Genomic DNA, 7,501 nt, shown 5'->3' with positions numbered 1-7,501 from the left:
CATAAAATATTTTAGGACACTATTTGTTTCAGAATCTTTTTTTTCTTCATTTCCCTTCTCTAAAAACTGGTGCGTCTTATGGTCCGAAAAATACGGTAATACTGAAACCTAGGTGTAGATAAATAATTGAAAAATAATATTGCAATCTTAAAGAATGCAATTTTAAATTTTCTATGTGTAAAAACAGTTATGGTTCTTATATGGTATGTTTTTTGTTCTGTTAATCTTATGTTGTTTGCAACGAAAATAAAATATATATATTTTGTGCATTATTGTTGGCCACCAGTAAATGATGTAAAGACTCATGTATCCTGTTTGTAACTTCTTCATTTTTACACACTTTACAGGTGGATACAGCACTATCTACTGGTGTGTCCAGATTATAAACTTGAAAAAAGAAATTTTTTCGAATGGCATTATGAAGGCAAAAAAATCTCAAGCATATAAGGTATCTGTTTACCGTGTCAGAAGATTTGGACTTGGCTCAGCTAGTTATGTGCTTTACATGCATTGACCACACTGCACAGCCAAGTAGATAAAACACAAAGTGGGATATCCAACATGTTACATTTCTAACCAAATTAAGACTTTAAGGAAAGCCCTTCAAATGGGACACTTTCTGCTTTGGGAATTCTTCAAAATGTACATTTCATTCAAACAAGCTCATATTAAACCTAATCTATGGACTGAAGTCTAGCACCATCAGTATTCTACCAGGTATAAAGGACAGATGTGGTTGATGATAATGATGGCCCCCACAACACGTTAACATTGGCAAAAATGGTTTCTCATACTAGAATTTGGAATTCAGTAATCAAGAAGATTAAGTTGGATTACAAGCAGAATTTATAGCTTTTATTCATCTCAAAGAAATGGATTGGTGTCACAGATTAGTATGAGAGACTGACAATAATAATAATAACAATTATATATACATACAGTAAATATACTGCCACATGCCTTCTTGACTTGAGAATTGTGTTAGAACGTTGGGAAAAAAAATATCTACAGTCAATATTTGTCATCTAACAGTAATAAAACATTGCTACTATGATTTTTTTTTTTTTTTTTTGCTCATTGTTGCTCAAATGTAGTCACAATAAACATATTAAATGCAATATATATATATATATTTTGGTAAGCATAGTAACATAGTAAAATGAAATAATAATATACTGTAAAAAACATGAATATTAACCTGTAAGGTCTCAGACAAAATGACAAAGATTTACCAGATTCCCCAATCTATCTCTGTAGTTTTTACCTAAAAGCACACCCCACCTCTGGAGGCCATCATACCAGAAATGGGTTGCCCCCTGGTCTTCAGTATGCTGAGAATTGCCTTTGTGAGGGGGCCAAGGATTACTGTACTTGGTAGACAGGTCCACAGTAACAACAAAAGCTATAGTATAAAGTGCAGGTCAGAGAACATAGGTGATGTCATACACAGAAGAGAAGCCAGCAAGGACCAAATGTTATTGCACCCACAGCAATACAAGAACAAAACCCTATCACAGGCGATGAGCATCTGATCTAAGCCTGACTAAATACTGAAATGTGATTAAAGCTACGTACACACTTCCAATTATTATCGTTGGTAAACGAACGACGAACGATCCTGCACGATATCTGCGAACGATCGTATAGCACCGATCCTGTACATACAGATAACGACACGATCGTTCGCAGATATTGTACACACGATAGATGCGATCGTTTGAACGATACAGGAAGTGACGTGCACCACAGGAAGTGAGCGAACGTTCGTTCACCGCGCATGCTCAGACCATGGACGATCAATGAACGACCGTACACACGATAGATGGTCAACGATCGTCGTCCAATCCGATCCTCCGGTCCGGTCGTTCATTTCCAACGACTATCCTCGTTCGTCGGCGTCGTTGGTTACTTTTTTTACGAACGATTTTTGCCCAATCGATCGTTCGTCGTTCGTTCGTCGTTCATTTCCAATGATAAAAATTGGAAGTGTGTACGCAGCTTAACAGGCTGGGTAGGTATTGCAGAGTGAGTGCCTAATCAATCACCTGGTGAGATTGGTTGATGCCTACACCTCCCAACTTCCAGTGCTTGGACATAACAGACAGAAGCAATAGAAAGGCAGCTACTTTCCAGATGACTACAAGTAACAGCAAGGCTGTATAAATCAGACGTGTGCATATCCTCTTGGCTGCAAATGCCCGCTTGGACTGGTGGGTAATAAAACACCGACAAAGACTATAGAGGGTGCATGCATGCACTCTGCTACGGGAGGTGCCAGAAGGCAGAGTTGTTGCTCAAGGTCCACTGACTGCCTGTCCTTGGCCAGATTGTACAGAGGGGCAAGTAATGTGAAAACTGATCTGAATATAAATAAATTATTTTTACTTGAAAATGCAGGAAAATTATTAAACTCAAGTATAAATTTAGGGCACAAAGTGTGATTGTTACTAACAAAGTAGTAATCAAATGAAATGCATCCATGGTTTGTTATTTTCGAAACATTTATTTAAAAGGGTATAATAAAAAAAAATCACAATCTCTATCTTTATATCTTTTTTTCCCCTTTTAGAGATTAAAGTATTTTGCACTTTTGAGTTAGTTATATCGGGTCACTTGTTCTTTAATTATCTTTTGCGCATTATTGTTGGACACCAGTAGAAGGCAAAGTCGTTAACAAATGGTTTATTAATGAATCAGACAGCAGGAGTTCGTTACATACTTTACATGAGGACACAGCACCACCCACTGGGGTGTTCAGAATAAAAAATGAGATTCTTTTTCTAATAGCATTTTAAGGGAAAAAAATTATAAACATTAGGATAAAATAGGATATATTACAATAAAATATTATTATATAAGCTAGGTGAATAGCTGGTATTCTTTTTCAGTTTTCTTTTCTTTTTAGGCCCATTCTTTTAGTACAGAAATAATGTGTTCCAGTTATTTCTAGCTTTATAGTATTAGTGTCCAATACATGATAATGTACATATCACAAGTCAATACCTACATTACTAAGACTTATCAATACAGCACAAATTAGGCAGCGGGGCATAAATACTGTAACATAAATATTTTAATACTTTACAGTATACAGATCTCAATAGGCACCTTAGAGACACTGGATTCCCAGAGTGAATTAAAGTTTAAAGTTAGAAGGACAGATGTTTTTGGGGCAAATACTTGCAATCTATATGAATAATATGCATTTTATTAAAAGTTCATTGCATGAATTTTAATATCAAACTTTCTTTCCTGCTCACCAATATGCTATAAAAGGAATGGCCATAGGACAACTGATTTAGCCAAGATATTCCACAAACTGCTCCCCCTCTAATGGTAATGAATTCTTTTCCAACATCTTCAGCAATTAAGCTGCATGTAAATTCTGTGTTTTGTGGCATAAATGGAAAGGCAGAAAAATGATAAACGTGCATTTTATGTTAAAAATACAGGCAATTATTATGATTTTCTAAAATTACTGTATATTTGCTATTAATTAAAATCGTCCAACATTATGATAAAATTTGTACATCTCCTTTGTGCATTTCATAAAAAGTAGAAAGGGCAAAGAGGAAAGTACAATTGGTTGTTTATTGATATGCAAAAAAAAGCAGTTATTATGCTAGAGCTAGTTAATAATTTAGTCTGTGTATTTTTGCAGTATGTATGTAGATCTATTGGTAAGGTCAGCTAGTTCAAGTGAATATGAGGATGTGTCATGTGTGCTTTTTGTAAATAAGTAAAGATGAAAAACTATTCATAATGGGATAATTTTCTTTGCAATTACCACCTTTAAGGGGCATGCATTATAATGATAATAATTAGATATCAAGTATCATTTCAACCACTAAAAGCTCTTCAACATTTACATAACAAAAGTGCATCAATTTTAAAGAATGCTTGTACTGGATGCCATGTTTATTTCTGTTCTAAACAATAAAATAGTAGCTAGTAGGGATGTGACAGTCTGCTCAGGATTGATTCAACAAGGGTTCATTAAATCTGTCTTTATCTTCTCTGAACTTAAATTTAGCAATGCATTCTTCAACAGTCTAAGGGAGTTAAACTTTGTCAGCAGGTTTAAGTATTTCTTAGGGCTAAAAGGAAAAGGTATATCAAAAAGGCCTGGTGACCTGGGCACTGCCAAGGGGGAAAATATGGCTTAAAGAATGTTTTCACAGGCCTTTGAAAGCACCATTGAAAATACACAAGCTTGGGAAATATCTTAACAATGTTTTCTTATTATTCATTTTTTTTTTTTAGTCCAACTAGACCTGTTAGGAAATGTTTATTGGGCTGGCGATTCTGTGCTGTATTTTGTCCAGCAATGCCACTTGAACAGCGGAAGGCTGGCTGGATACAAGGAGGCATAGAGAATCAGGTTGGTGCAGTGGAGTTCCACCTGGTGCAGGACAATACGTTAACCACTTGCATAGGCAGGTTCTACATGAAAAAGGCATTGATGCCATTGCCTGGCCCCCCCATTCCTTGAATCTGAAACCAATAGAGAACTTCTGGGAAATGATGTACTGCTTCATCCAACGCCACAGTGCCACAGACTGTCCAGGAGCTCATTGATGTCCTGACCCAGGTCTAAGAGGAGATCCCCCAGATGAACCATTTGCTGTCTCATAAAAGCATGCCCAAAAATTGTCAGGAGTGTATACAGGCATAGCATGTGGAGGCAATTCACACTACTGAGCCACATTATAAAATTCATGGAAGTACGATCATTCTGTAATTTCAGTTTTTTTATGTGATTTTGAATGAGCCCTCAGTGAGTTAATAATGTTAGTTTCTACACAACATATATTGGTAAGATTTTTAATCTAAATATTTTGGTCATCGAGATTGGATATTTGACTTCAGTCTTCCCTTCATTTTTTGGAGCAGTCAGTATACAGATCAGTGGACACAGCACTTCCTTACTAATGATACATAGCAATACCCTCGTCAGCACACTGTGCTCTCATACACTTTATACATATTTATACACACACAATAAATGCCCTCCCTCTCCGACATTTTGCCATGTTTTGGAGCCAGTGGCAGTGCTGAGGAGAAGCAGCATGCATGGCTGAACACTTTCTTCAAGTAAGATTTGAGAAAATGTGGCTGCCTGTTGAGCCACCAGCAGCACACTCACTTGCTTCATCTTTACAAATCCAGCTGCTGTGTGCTGAACAACACACTAGTTGGAAATTGGGAAATACACCACTAACATAGAAGGCAGTGATTGTCCCAGCCTCCCGGCCCCCTCCAATAGGAATTGGGTGATAATTATTTTGTCAAATAGGGTGAAATTCATTAAAACAAAGACAAAAACAATACAAATAAAATCATAAAAAAGTAATACCTTAAAAAAAACATGAATGCAGTCACTGGGCTCCTCTCCTTTCCTGTGTCAGTGCCTTAGAAGTGAAGAGCCCCAGGAATGCTGAGTTGGGTAGTGTATAAGCATCCATCTACACCAGGGGTCAGCAACCTTTTGAGTCGAAAGAGCCAAAAATCACAATTTACAAAATTTCAAAGTTTTTAAAGATCCGCAAAATTTTTTCTTGCCAACAATAAATAGTACTCGCATAAATAAAGTTTTTTGATAAAAAAAAATAATCTATTTATTCATAAGAAAAAATATCTATTTATTCATATATAAGTAGTGTTTTTCACAACAAATTAGAAAATATATATATGGCATTATTAGATAATTACCTATTATTTAAGTAAAAAATTAAAACAAGTAAACATTTACTTACAACACTAACTTGTACTTCAATAACAAATAATTGAGCAAACAAATTCAATGGGAGCGATGGCTTTGCATGGTTTTAGAAAGTTTGGATAACATTAGATGACATTTCATTTTTCTCAGAATTCTGTAATGGTGAAACAGGTACAAACATTTTGATTTTCCATGCATTGTTGCTAAACTGCCCACTTTTGTATTTTATTATAGAAATATAGATTCCTTTAGGCACCGATTCTATCTCTCAGCCACTATCTATCTCTCAGCCTGGCTTTTCGTGAAGCTGCGGCTCTTTAATTCAGTCTGTCGGAAGCTATTCTATCCCTCAGCCTGGCTTTCCACCACACCCCTCCCCTGTGACACGGGTCCTCACTGTCTTCAGTCCTTCGGAAGCTCCCGAGTGTCACGGGGGAGGGGTGTAGTGAAAAGCCAGGCTGAGAGATAGAATAGCTTCCGACAGACTGAATTAAAGAGCCGCAGCTTCACATCTAAAGAGCCGCATGTGGCTCGCGAGCCGCAGGTTGCCGACCCCTGATCTACACTATTAACAGTGAGAATGTGCAGTGAGATCAGCAATCTTTTTCCCCATCTATGTCACCTGATCTCATGCCTGCGCAGTGCGAGGTCAGGTGACGTACATAGAATAACCAGGAAGAAGAGAGAAGAAGCTGGTGGCGCCTGGCGCAGAGGAAGAAGAAGGATACTGGGTCCAATCGAAGAAACCTCTCAATGGATTGATGGATCTGTGGGATTAAAGGTGTTTTTTTTTTTTTTTTTAATTTAGTTTCGCTATAAGATTATAAATATTCTCCCTGCTATGTTCATTAGCAACCATTGAGCCCAGTTGCTGATGTACACAGCAGGGATCATTTCTATTGGCTGATAGTTTTCAGGGGCTTTCTGTCGGATATGCTGTATACTACAGGCAGAAAATAAGGAAGATGCTGGGACCTGGGATGGTAGTGGGGACTGAAAAGGAGAAAAGATTCCCATGCTGGCTGGACTACATGTATAGTGAAGCTGTATACATTATGTTAGAATTAACCCAACTAATAAACATAAGCTAAAATGCTATACTGTGAGGCTGTACAAATAAAATAACAAAACAATCATGTCACAGAAAGAACATACAACATACACCCCTGAGCTATAGGAGGCTTTCCTAATAAAGTTCATACATCATGAACTTTTCTCTGCACGTTCCATTCATTCTACCATGCATCACATGGCTAAAGCTGGAACTGCAGCCAATACCAGCCCGCGCTGTCCAAAAAGCAAACCTGTGACACATGAAAGCAACCAATTACAGATCGACATTCACTAGAGTAGGGAGGCGGAGCTTGCATTCTTACTGGTGGATTGGTGTTTCGTTTGTTCCCAGTTGTATTGGTTGAGCAAAGTACAGTGGGCGGGAATGCGGGCGGCAGGAAGTGTTGTCCCCGGTTACCAGTATACAGCTGTTGTCAGGTTGTAATCGGCTCTGTCCGGGCTGTGCACACAGGTATGGACAGGGAGAGGCCCCGGCCGGAAAAGGGAGGCGGGCGGTATAGCGGGAGTGTGGGGTCACACAGCAATGATAACACCAGTGGGGTAATCTGCTTCAGCTTCACTGCTCAGGTATATTGTTTATAGTCAGCCAGTGTGCCCGGTACATATAGCTTACAGAGAGCTGTACACTGTAGGAGGAGGTATAGGGGGACAGGTGGGGGCTATATGTGTGCAGTTTGGGATGGGGGTGCTATATGTGTGCAGTTT

At 38.1% G+C, this 7,501-nt stretch overlaps 1 protein-coding gene across 2 annotated transcripts in view; it reads left to right on the top strand.

The window, feature by feature from the left end:
• Positions 1 to 7,156: 7,156 nt before the first annotated feature.
• The window catches only part of CEP162 (centrosomal protein 162), a 45,642-nt gene continuing 45,297 nt past the window's right edge, over positions 7,157 to 7,501 (top strand). For both annotated transcript variants that reach the window (XM_072408593.1, XM_072408592.1), the window contains exon 1: positions 7,157 to 7,247. The gene's annotated coding sequence lies outside the window, so the exon portion shown is untranslated. The remainder of the gene's footprint in view (positions 7,248 to 7,501) is intronic.

The sequence above is a fragment of the Pyxicephalus adspersus genome, chromosome 4 (assembly GCF_032062135.1).
Source record: "Pyxicephalus adspersus chromosome 4, UCB_Pads_2.0, whole genome shotgun sequence".
NCBI classification, from domain to species: Eukaryota; Metazoa; Chordata; class Amphibia; order Anura; family Pyxicephalidae; genus Pyxicephalus; species Pyxicephalus adspersus.
Note: the sequence above shows the minus strand (reverse complement) of the source record. Positions and strands in the feature narration are given on the sequence as shown.